This window comes from Phaenicophaeus curvirostris, chromosome 1 (genome assembly GCF_032191515.1).
Source record: "Phaenicophaeus curvirostris isolate KB17595 chromosome 1, BPBGC_Pcur_1.0, whole genome shotgun sequence".
Classification (NCBI taxonomy): domain Eukaryota; kingdom Metazoa; phylum Chordata; class Aves; order Cuculiformes; family Cuculidae; genus Phaenicophaeus; species Phaenicophaeus curvirostris.
The window spans coordinates 164,676,713-164,689,065 of NC_091392.1; the positions used below are offsets into that span (position 1 = coordinate 164,676,713).

At 47.8% G+C, this 12,353-nt stretch overlaps 1 pseudogene; it reads right to left on the reverse strand.

The window, feature by feature from the left end:
• Positions 1-594: 594 nt before the first annotated feature.
• LOC138720457 (polycystin family receptor for egg jelly-like) lies at positions 595-12,198 on the reverse strand (annotated as a pseudogene).
• Between the last annotated feature and the right edge of the window lie 155 nt (positions 12,199-12,353).

The following is a 12,353-nucleotide window of genomic DNA, read 5'->3' on the forward strand; positions in this document are numbered from 1 at the left end:
TATGGGCTGTATCATCCACACAGCTCTGCCCTGCAGGGCTATGGGTCCCATGACTCTGCCCTGCATCTCTGCTCCAAGACTCTGCCCTACGGTGCTTTTGGTCCCACAACTTTTAGCCACAGCTCTGCCCTACATCTCTGCCCTATGGCTGTTACCTTCAGATTTGTCCTATGGCTCCTCCCCCAGTGCTTTGGGCACCATGGCTCTGCCCCACAGCTCTGACTTCTGCCTCTGCCTTATAGCCCTCTTGGCTCCACAGCTCTGCCCTACAACTCTGCCCCACAGCTCTGCCCTACGACTCTGCCCCACAGCACTATGGGCACCACCACACTATGACAGCCAAGTACCACTGAAATGGATGCAAAATGGCTTGGAGAAAATCTGAGCAAAATCACCAGTGAGGGGTTGATTGTTAAAACATTCTTAGAAATGGATCATTTATTTAGGAGCATGTCTTTGAAATGCAAGTATTACAGAGGAAAGGGGGTCTTGAACACCAAATCTTTCCTTGCTCAGACAATGAAATAATGCCTTTTTTTTTTTTTCTGCTTTTATTTGCCTTAATTTGAACCTTAAATGTTGTTGATGTCCTTTTCAGGCTGCCCAGAGAAAGAGATCAGGCCTACTGGGTTTTGATCTTTTCAGCATTCTTGAAAGTTCATCTGCTTCTGTAGGCTTCTACAGCTGGATGCTTCTGACTTGAGCAAGTTTCAAGTGCATCTCTCTCATCTCATCAGCACTCATTGTTTCTTTAGCCAGCTGAATTTCAGAATAGTTTCGCTGAGTTAACCACGGGATGTTTTCAAGTGATTTTGGTCTAATTGTTCTCACAGCTGAGAAGAAAGCTATTTGTAGAACTGAACGGACAAACACATTCTCAACAAAGGAGGTGATAGAAGCTAAAAGCCACTCTTCTGAAGTCTGATATCCATATGATAAACCATATAACACAATGAAAGATGAGGATATTCCAGTCACAGCAATAATCAGTAGCCACGAGAGATAGACACCCCACCAACAAGAAACTGTGCATAGTCTCTTACAAAAGGGCATGGAGGGAGTGCTTGGTGGTTTCCTTTCTTTCTGAAAGTTGCCCTCTTCTTCTGCATAATTACTACAATTGGAACCTGATGGTGGCATTCTCTGGCCAGCCTTCGCCAGGGGGTGGAGATTCCCAGACATTGTCTGTGCCTCAATTTCAATTACATTTGCGTCTCTTTCAGAAATGGTGCAATTTTGCCAGCTTTGGGGACCTCCCTTTCTTCTTGTCTTTCTGGAACATGGTGGGCTCCGTGAGTTGCCAGTAGCAGGAAGGTTCTCCACGGAACTAACATTCCTCGATTGTGCTGTAGTTTCAGAAAGGTCCAATTTTCGCAGATGTTCTTTGCTGTTTGTAAGAAGGGAATAAGCCCACACGAGGGGTGAATGTAGCTTTGAGGCCTTGTGAGCCACACCACGAGGAGGAAGCTCCTTCTGGGAATACTTAAATAAGGCATTGATAGTCATTTCCACAGGCATAGTAACCATAGCACATTGAGTTCCCACTGCTACTGATGTCAAAATCCTCAAGTGTTTTGGACAGGCTTTATTCCTCTCAGCATTAAAGAACACAATGTTACCAAGCAAGTTCAATAATAATGTTGCTAAACAAGAAGACAACCTTTGGAACCTGCTGAAAGTGCCACTGAGAACACGAGCGAAAATTGAGAACCACAGATGGTCCTCTCTCAGGCTTTTGGTAAGACTAATCAAAAAGTAGTCCATTTTGGGCACACGTGCCTTGGGGTTTGTGACAGCAAAAGTCCCTGCTAGTAAATGATCACCCTTGTCAAGAGAAAGCCATTTCCTGCACATGAAGAACCAGGTTTTCCTTCTGGATATGTTCTCAACTGTGGCTCTGCTTAAAAACCAGCTTGGAGATGGGCCCTTGTTATTGTGCCAGACCCTGATGGAACAAATGTCTCCCAAGTCTTTCTTAGGAGTTAAGAGAAAGCAATCAATACTTCCTCGTTGGAAAGATGAAAGATGTGGGTGGCATAAACAATGGACATCACTTGTGCCATTCTGGCCAACAAGCTGAAGAAAGACATCTGCTTTTGTTCCAGCTCCCCAGCGACTGCCTGTGTATAACGTGACCAAACAACTGGCTGGATCCAAGGGTTTGTTGTCCGGCAGAACTATCATCTTCTGTTTGCTGTCCCTGTCAGTCCTGTCTTTTCTCATGGCCCAGAGGGACAGACAAAAGTAGATGGCAGAAATCCCAAGCACTGTGCAGAGTGTCACAGGGTTTCGAGATATGTCTGTTAGCAGGATTTTTCCCAGATCTACTGGGTTGGGGCTTACTATTACTTTGGCTGCCAGGAATCTTATGTTGAACACGGATGCATGTGATGCAGCGTGGGCAGACGGACTCGTTTGACTCTGTTCCATGTTGCAGATACAGTGCACCTGCTGCCAATTAGTCTTGGGGCCAAGCCTGCATATATCATCTCTCCATAGACTTTGATCTCCATCCAGAGATAAGCACTGATCACTAAAAATGTGTATGCTCACCAGACTCTGTGTTTGATGCCTGACAACATAGGGAGCCCGCAAGACAATGGAGATGGTAGTAGTGCCTGTACTGCTGCCTAGAGCCATGGCTGTCAGCAATGGCTTTGGGAGGCAGATAAGATAGGGATCCTTAATGAGACAGCCAGAACTACCTGTCTTATTTGTGCTGGCAACTGTTGGTCTGTTGTGAAAAGCAGTGAAGGAAGCTCTGTGGTGAGCATGGGTGATTTTGGTGCCTTTAAATACCAGCACCTGGAAAGATACTTCCAATTTTGTTAGGATCTGGATGTACACTGTTTCAGTATTTCTGTTCACTTTAAAAGAAAATCCTCCCATTGTGTAATTTTGTGTTTTATCAGGTCCTATTGCTAATGGAAAAGTTGAAGAATCCTTCTCTCTCCTTGCTAGAATAACTTCTGCTCCTTCAGGCACGATCCCACGTAGATTGCCATGAGCTTTGTCCTCTGCCAATGCAAATCCCAAGACCATGGTTGGGTTTTCTGATGTGCCTCCTAACCAAGGGAAGAAGTTCTCCTCAAATTCAAAAAGGGCAGTGGAAATGACAGCATCAGGAGGCAATCCTGAATTATTTCCCTTTCTCAGGGATGGATAAAAGCAATTCCTGCAAGTATTTCCAGTAGAGGAAGCATTTGCAATGTTTCCTGCTTCATCTTTCCTCAGAGTGATAGTCCAGTGTTTTGTTTCCATAAGAGTTTCTTTTTCTCCAGGGACTTTGCCCTGTAAGACTATGTCTGTTAATTTTTCCATGATGGAAAAGACTTTTTTCACTTCGCTTCTACTGACATTCCTGTGATGCAGTTCAGCAGCTCTCATAGTGTTGGACAAGCATCTCAGTATTCCACTGCTCTGCATTTCAGCTTCTTCAGATGAATAGCTCTCATTCCTCCGTACCTTCAGCACTGCTGTTACTTCTGCCAGTTTCTTGATGACCAGGTCTTGTGAGCGGGGCTTCACTTCTGCAGCTTCCTCTGTGATTTGAGAAAGAGCTGCAACTACTTGCTTGATTTCCATTGTGGTCTCAGCAGAAATATTCAGGCTGGTTTGAATCAGATTTTCCCGAAACTGAGTCCTAAGGTGCTGGAGAGTTGGTGTGGCTTTCATAGAGTTTAAGACTGAGGCTGTCAGATAAGCTAAATAACTGGCACTCAAAGAATCTCCAGTCTGGAGATAAGATGTCATTGGTGCACTTGAACCGTTCACTGCGGCCAGTAGTTCATGAAAAACAGCAGTTTGTAGCTGACTGTCAGTTGGTTTCCATACAGCAACACATAAACTCACTTGGGTAAATGCCCCAAGGGAATCGTAGACTTGAACATAGAGTGTCAGGGTGTACTTCTGAGAGGGCTCTCCAACTGGTAGAAATGATGGAGGAGTTCTAGGCTGATAACCAAAGTACAGAATCGGACCAAATGTATTTTCCTCCAAAGACGTTATTTTGGTAGTGCTGGGCACACTGGAAGCTACGATCACTTTATATGTCAGAGGTAAATTGCTGTCTGAAAATCCACTGCATTGAACAACAAATTTTGTATGGAAGGCTGTACCCCAGCGTGGGTTGATGGCACACTTGCCACCCCTAGGAGGAGAATTGACTACAAATGTGTATCTGTATATTGAGGACCTGCCATCCCAGGTGGCTGCTTTTAACTGAAGAGTGTAGGCTTGCTCCGCAACCGTTGTAAAAGTCCAAGGGCGTATTGAGAGGTAAGGCCCAGACCTCCCTGTTGAGGTTCTAGAAGACCAGTCCAAGCTGATTTCTGTAGAGTTTCCTGACAAAAGGGACCAGTGGTAGACTGGCTGGCTATTTGTTCTACAATTTAGGCATTTTCCAGACAAGGTAAATCTCTGTGTTGGAATTAGAGTGCTACCACAGTTTTCAAGGCACCTCCCATCCAGAAGGATTGGGGAGCCGGGCTCCACATCTACAGTTTGGTCAGCATAACTCCTCCTACTGTCCTTTTGAATCTCTAGACGAAAGTAGTAGATGGCATGTCCTGGGAGGGATTCTGGTGCCATTGTTTGAACTGAACCTGAGGACTTTAACCATTTCAAATCCTTCTGGGCCGGATGGCATTTCTTTCCTGGGCTGATTTTCATGTTTGTATAGTCTGTCACCTCTTTAGTGCAGTACCAAGTAAATGTGATTCCCTTTGCTCCTTCATGTGAATCAGGATCATAGGATTCAGAGCCATCAAGAGTCCAATTATCAGAAAAACCCACTACGCGATATGCGCCTCCTGCAATCTTTGCCACTAGCCTACTCTTCTCATATTTAACATAAACATGATCTGAGGCCCTGAGGACTAATTTGGTATAGAGCGCGGTTATCTTAGTACTGAAAAGAACCAGATACATCCCATATTCTAAGGTATAACTGGGAATAGTGAACAGTACAATATCCACACCCTGAAACAAAGAACTATTCAGGGGTTTTTCCCAGTCTGGAGGAGTTTTTGTGTCTACAACAGGAAAGACTCTCCACAAGCACCGGACCATTTTCGGGATGTTGCAGTCTATCTTCAGTCTGGCAAAGAAGACATAAGATGTCCCCCTTTTGCATTCCAAGACAGAGGAATAAGGAGGCGTCTGGATATGCAGGCTGTATATGTAACAGGTTTTTTTCTTGGTAGGTGCTGGTGTTCCCATGGCTTTTGCAACATGGCTGTTGGCTCCGGCTACTGAAAGAGCCAGTGGAAGCACAGCTGTGGTACCTTTTGCCACAGAAAAAAGAGGCAAAAGGGTTTGTTTTCCCCAAAGGGGAGCAGGGGCCCCCCAGCCTCGAGAACAGTAGGTGAGCAGCAGAAGGAGGAGAAGCTGGAGCACTGCCATTGCTGTGTGAGCTGAAGGGAAGGAGGCAGCAGAATCCCTGGTGCACAGCCTGGTGGAGGCTGGCAGTTGGGCAGTGCCAGCTGCTGGAAAAGAGCTCTAGAGAAAGTGAGGCCTGCTCCCCACCACCCCCAAGCACAGCCAGAAAGAGAGGTATCGAACCTTGGGAATAGCAGATCTTGTGCAGGTACAGCCAGTTCCAACAGAAAATAGAATTTCAGGGCCAACAACCCACAAAAAACACACTCGCTGGCAGCACCGCAGCCCCTCTGTGCTGATGTGCGCGGTGCTGCCAGCAGGCCAAGTGGCACACGACTCTCTCTGACCCATCCCAAGTGGCTGGTGGCCCCACCCCTAGATGGCCTGCCTCTATGATGTCATAAAACACTACCAGGGAAGGAGACTCCACCACTCCCTTGGGCAGCCTTGTCCTATCACTTGTTACCTCGGAGAATAGACCAATACCTGCCTCTCTACGACCACCTTTCAGGTAGTTGTAGAGTATCACAGAATCATAGAATGGTTTGGGTTGGAAAGGACCAGGAAGGTCACCTAGTCCAACCCCCCTGCAGTGAGCAGGGACATCTTCAACTAGATCAGATTGCTCAGGGGCCCATCCAACCTGAACCTGAATGTTTCCAGGGATGGGGCATCTACTATTTCTCTAGGTAACCTGTGCCAGTGTTTCACCACACACAGCAAAAAAATTTCTTTCTAATATCTAGTCTAGATTTCTCTTTTATTTTAAAACCATTACCTCTTGTCCTATTGCTGCAGGCCTTGATAAAAAGTTTTTTCCCACCTTTCTTATAAGCCCCCTTTATCGCTTGAAAGACCGCAATAAGTTCTCCTCATGGTCTTTTCTTCTCCAAGCTGAACAACCCCAACTTCCTCAGCCGCTTGTCATAGGGAAGTTGTTCTGGGCCTTGATCATTTTGGTGGCCCTCCTCTGTGTGGGGACACAGACTCCAACAGATCTGTGTCTTTCCTGTGCTGAGGACTCCAGAACTGGACACAGTATTCCAAGTGTGGTCTCACCAAAGCAGAGTAGAGAGGCAGAATCACCTCCCTTGAGCTACTGGCAACGTCTCTTTTGATGCAGCCCAGGGTATTGCTGGCCTTCTGTGCTGTAACTGCACATTGCCAGCTCATGTCCTGCTTGTTATCCACCAAGACACACAGGTCCTTCTCTGCAGGGCTGCTCTCGATCTCTTCATTCCCCAGACTGTTGGGTTTGCCCCTACCCAGGTGCAGGACCTTGGACTTCCCCTTGCTGAATCCCATGAGATTTGCACAGGCCTAATTCTCCAGCTTGTCCAGGTCTCTCTGGATGGGTTTGCATTCCTCAGGGGTAAAGAGAGGGAAAAAATAATTTCCATCAACTCAGAGGCTGCCGTCTCACTAATGCAGCCAAGATCTTGGTAAGCATCTTTGCTACAAGGAACCATTGCTGGCTTATATTTCAGCTCATCTGTTAGAGCCCCAGTGTCCCCTTCTGCAAAGTTGCTTTATAGGCAGTCACTCTCTAGCCTGTTCTGGTGCATGGGATTATTCCAGATGTGTGACTTCTCCTTTGACGTTGCTGAACTTCTCAGGGTGTCAACCTCACCACTCAGTTGGTGTGACCCACAAGCTTGATGAGGGTACACTCGATCCCATCATCTATGTCATTGATGAAGATGATCATTGATGATATCTATGTCATTGACGAAGATGTCATTGATGATCATAGATGATGGGATCCACCCAAGGGTATTGAAGGAGCTGGCGGATGTGCTGGCCAAACCCCTTTCCATCATCTTTCCATCAACTGTCCTGGAAGACTGGGGAAGTTCCACTGGACTGGAGGCTGGCTGATGTGCCCATCTACAAGAAGGGTCGCAGAGAGGATCCAGGGAACTACAGGCCTGTCAGTCTGACCTCAGTGCCAGGGAAAGTCATGGAACAGGTGATCTTGAGTGCTATCATGAAGCACATGCAAGAGAACCGGGTGATCAGGCCCAGTCAACACAGGTTCACAAAAGGCAGGTCTTGCCAAACTAACCTGATCGCCTTCTAGGACAAAGTGACTCGGGTGCTGGATGAGGGAAAGGCTGTGGATGTATCTTCCTGGACTTCAGGAAAGCCTTTGACACAGTTTCTCACAGCATTCTGCTTCGGAAACTGTCAGCCTCTGGCCTGGACAGGCGCACACTCTCCTGGGTGGAAAACTGGTTGGATGGCTGAGCCCAGAGAGTGGTGGGAAATGGTGTGAAATCCAGCTGGAGGCCAGTGACAAGTGGAGTTCCCCAGGGCTCGGTGCTGGGTCCAGCCCTGTTCAATGTCTTTATCAATGACCTGGATGAAGGCATCGAGTGCACCCTTAGCAAGTTTGCGGACGACACTAAGCTGGGTGGAAGCGTTGATCTGCTGGAGGGTAGGGAGGCTCTGCAAAGGGATCTGAACAGGCTGGACCGCTGGGCTGAGACCAATGGCATGAGGTTTAACAAGGCCAAATGCCGGGTCCTACACTTGGGGCACAACAACAGACATGCAGCTACAGACTAGGAGAAGTCTGGCTGGAGAGCTGCCTGGAGGAGAGGGACCTGGGTGTGTTGGTTGACAGCCGACTGAACATGAGCCAGCAGTGTGCCCAGGTGGCCAAGAAGGCCAATGGCATCTTGGCTTGTATCAGAAACGGCGTGACCAGCAGGTCCAGGGAGGTTATTCTCCCTCTGTACTCGGCACTGGTGAGACCGCTCCTCGAATCCTGTGTTCGGTTCTGGGCCCCTCACCACAAGAAGGATGTTGAGGCTCTGGAGAGAGTCCAGAAAAGAGCAACAAAGCTGGTGAGGGGGCTGGAGAACAGGCCTTATGAGGAATGGCTGAGAGAGCTGGGGTTGTTTAGCCTGGAGAAGAGGAGGCTGAGGGGAGACCTCATTGCTCTCCACAGCTACCTGAAAGGAGGTTGTAGAGAGGAGGGAGCTGGCCTCTTCTCCCAAGGGACAGGGGACAGGACAAGAGGGAATGGCCTCAAGCTCCGCCAGGGGAGGTTTAGGCTGAACATTAGGAAAAAAAATTTTACAGAAGGGGTCATTGGGCAGTGGAACAGGCTGCCCAGGGAGGTGGTTGAGTCACCTTCCCTGGAGGGGTTTAAGGCACAGGTGGACATGGTGCTGAGGGGCATGGTTTAGTGTTTGATAGGAATGGTTGGACTCGATGATCCGGTGGGTCTCTTCCAACCTGGTGATTCTATGATTCAACAACACTGGTCCCAGAACAGACACCTGAGGGACACGAATCATCACTGATCTCCATCTGGACATTGAGTTGTTGACCACTACTCTCTGAGTGTGACCGTCCAATTTCTTATCCACCAAGGAGTCCTATCAAATCCATGTCTCTCCACTTTAGATCGAAGGATGTTGTGGGGGAATTCTCTAAGTCATAGGCCTTAGAGAAGTCGTAATAGATGACATCCATCGATCTTCCCTTGTTGACTGATGTAGTCACTCCATAAGGCCACTAGGTTGCTAAGGCAGGACTTGCCCTTGAGGAAGCTGTGCTGGCTGTCTCGAATCACCTGCCTGTCCTCCATGGGCCTTAGCGTAGCTTCCAGCAGGATCTGTTCCACAATCTTCCCAGGCACAGAGGTGAGGCTGGCAGGTCAGTAGTTCCCCAGGTCCTCCTTTCTACCCTTTCTAAAAATGCGTGCAACATTACCCTTTTGCCAGTCACCAGGGACTTTGCCTGACTGCCATGACTTTTCAAATATCGTGGAGAGTGGCTTGGTGACTACAGTATTCAGTTTCCTCAGAACTCTTGGATGCATCTCATCTGGTTCCATGGACTTGTGTACATCCACGTTCCTCAGGTGGTTGCAAACCTGATCCACTCTTAAAGGGGGAAGTTCTTTGCTGTACCAGTCTGTGTCTTGCAGCCCACCCCCTCAAGAGATGTGAGAAGTGAGGTTGCTAATGAAGACTGAGGCAAAGAGATTGTTGAGTACGTCAGTCTTCTCATCTGTTGTTGCCAGTGTGGCAGCCTCACTCATCAGAGCTGGTACCCTTTCTTTGACCTTACTTGTCTGATTTACATACCTGTAGAAGCCCTTTGTGTTACTCTTTGCATCCTTCACCTAGTTCAGCTCCAGTTGTACCTTGGCCTTCCTGACCCCATACTTACACAAATGGTTAGTGTCCCTATAATCTTCCCAGGATATCTGACCCTGCTTCCAGTGCCTGTGCATTTCCTTATTGTCTTTTAGTTTGAGCCACAGGTCACAACTCAGCCATGCTGGTCTCACCTTTCTTGCCAGACTTCGTGTACCTGGGGATGGAGAGCTCTTGCCCTCCATGGAAAGCATCCTTAAAGATCTTCCAGCTCTGCTCTGCTCCCTTGTCCCCAAGGGCAGTTTCCCAGGGGGTCCTATTGACTAATTCCTTGAAGAGCTGGAAGTTTGCCTTCCTGAGATTCAAGGTCCTGACTTCACTCTTTGCTTGACCCATGTCCCTCAGGACCACGAACTCCACCAGTCCATGATCAACACATCCCAAGCAGCCTCCAACTTTGATGTCCTCAATCAGGTCACTCGCATTGGTGGTCACCACCTCAAATACTGCATCTCCCCTGGTAGGGGTGTCTTGTACCTGGCTTAAAAAGTTGTCCTCAGCACATTCCAGAATTCTCCTGGATAGCCTACAGCTCGCTGTGCTACTCCTCCAGCAGATATCTGGGTGGTCAAAGCCCCCCAGCAGGATGAGAGCCTGCACGGGCCATGCCTCCTGAAGCTGGAGTAAGAAGGCTTTATTGATCACCTCCTCTTGATTGGTTGGCCTGTAGTAAAATCCAACTGCTAGATTCCCTTTGTTGCCTCAGTCTCTGACTCCTAGCCATAAGCTTTCAACCTGCTCATGGCTATTCCTCAGAGACAGCTCTTCACACTCTATCAATTTCTTGGTGTAGAGGGCAATTCCTCTGTCCCTCCTTCCCCACCTGTCCCTTCTGAACAGCCTGTAGCAGTCAATAGCCGCACTCCAGTCATGGGATTCACCCCACCAAGTTTCAGTAATGGCAGCCAGGTCATAGCTTTCCAGCTGCACGATGTCTTCCAGCTCCTCTTGTTTGTTGCCCAGGCTGCATGCAGTGATGTAGAGGCACTTCAGCTGGGCTGTAGGCTGTATAGCCTTCTTAGAGGAGCACTTCTTATTCCTCTGAGCAACTCTTTATTCCTGTTTCACTGCCGTTTCCCTCAGTACTCCCTCTCTTCAAGAGCTCTGCAGTGTGCTCCGTACATTTCTGAGACATAGGCTGAGGACCCTCACTGCACTGTGGTGAGGAGCACTGAGCACTCAGATAATCCAAGCAGCTGGGCCAGGCAGCAGCTCTGATACTCTCTGCGATGGGATTAGGATTATTGCTGCCCGCTGCTGTGATTACTTCTCTGTCTACGTGGGGCACCAGCCGATTCCAGGACTTTGGGCTTAACTTTAAGACCTGCAAATGAGCTGGGTCCCAGATAATTTTCTCAGTGTCTGGATCCCCAAGGCCAAGAGGATGAAGCTGTGGGAAGCAGGGGTTGGTGGGGCAGGATTAACTCTGCCCCTCCTATGTGTCAAGCGCTGCAGCAAATCTCCCTCTGCCTGGATGGTGGGTGCTGCTCACCCGTATGACACGGCTGCATCTCGGAGGATGTGCAGTGTGGCACACTGCCAGGAGCTTAGCTGTCTTTGGGTCACAAAGTCAGGGATTTAATGTAGGGATCGTTTCTCTTAGGGAGGGGAAGGAGCAGATACAGCCAGGGGTGTGCATTGAAAAACATCGATGTCCAACTTGGTCATCAAACAGAGAATTCTGCCAATTGCGGAGAGGGGCAAGGCAGCCAGTGGGCAGGGACTACCAGCTCCTAGGGAAGGAGGTGATAGACTTTATAAAATATTTGTCCTCCACAGTGGGGGACATCACTGAAGGGAGCTTGGAGGTGCTTTGCTTGCAATAGGCACAATGCAGTCTGGCATCAATGACTTAGATCTGGGAATCTCCTTCAACACTCCATGAGAAACTGGTAGTGGGATGAGTTCAACTACTTAATAACTCCTTCTAACTGTATTCCACAGAGGGGACATAATGAGTAGCAACAAACATGGAGTGGTGAAAGCAGCGATATGGTCAAAGTAGAAAAACAGGAAAACAATCTTACAGTTTTACTTCAGACAGATCTCACCTGTTGAAGACACAACAAGGCCAAAGATGACTTCAGGTGAGGAGGCAATAGATGAATGCACCATTGCTCTCAGCAGAAGCCAGGAGAGCTGGTGAATCTGGGAGGTTCTGCAGCCCAACTTGTCTCGGGCAGAGTGCAAAGTATCCCCAGACCTGGCTCTACAATCCTGCCACAATCAGCCTGGAATCGAGACAAACCATCCAAGACAATAGAGATAGTCCCCAAATGGCCAACTGCTTTACCCAGCAGTTAATTTCTTCTAATTAAATCCTCTTACGAACAAGATGAGTACAGTGCATTGCTGCTGAAATACTCACCTGTGCAGGGATAATTTCCTTGCTGGAAAATTTCTTGATATCTTCTTCTGCCTTTTTTTTTTTAAAAAAAAGGACTTTAACTGGATTAAAAGAATGAAATTCTGAAAAATTAATTGGTATCTCTGTTAAATGACATTAAGTTGCGCAGAGTTACTGCTAACTGTACAGTTACTTGGCAGTGTAATGAAGGGTTTACTCACCAATAAATGCTTCTCCTTTGTCTTTTACTTTAGCTTGGTCTTTTAAGAAAAGCAGGTCCTTGAGCAAATTCAGAGCCATAGTGAAAGACCCACTTGGTATACAATCTCTGTTTCCCACTGCCAGTTGCATCTGCACTTGCAGAACTCAAACATTAAATTGAAGCGAAAAAATCTAAGCTTATAAGACTGATCTAAAAATACTACTTAGCTGTCTTCTATGCATACTATGGCTTC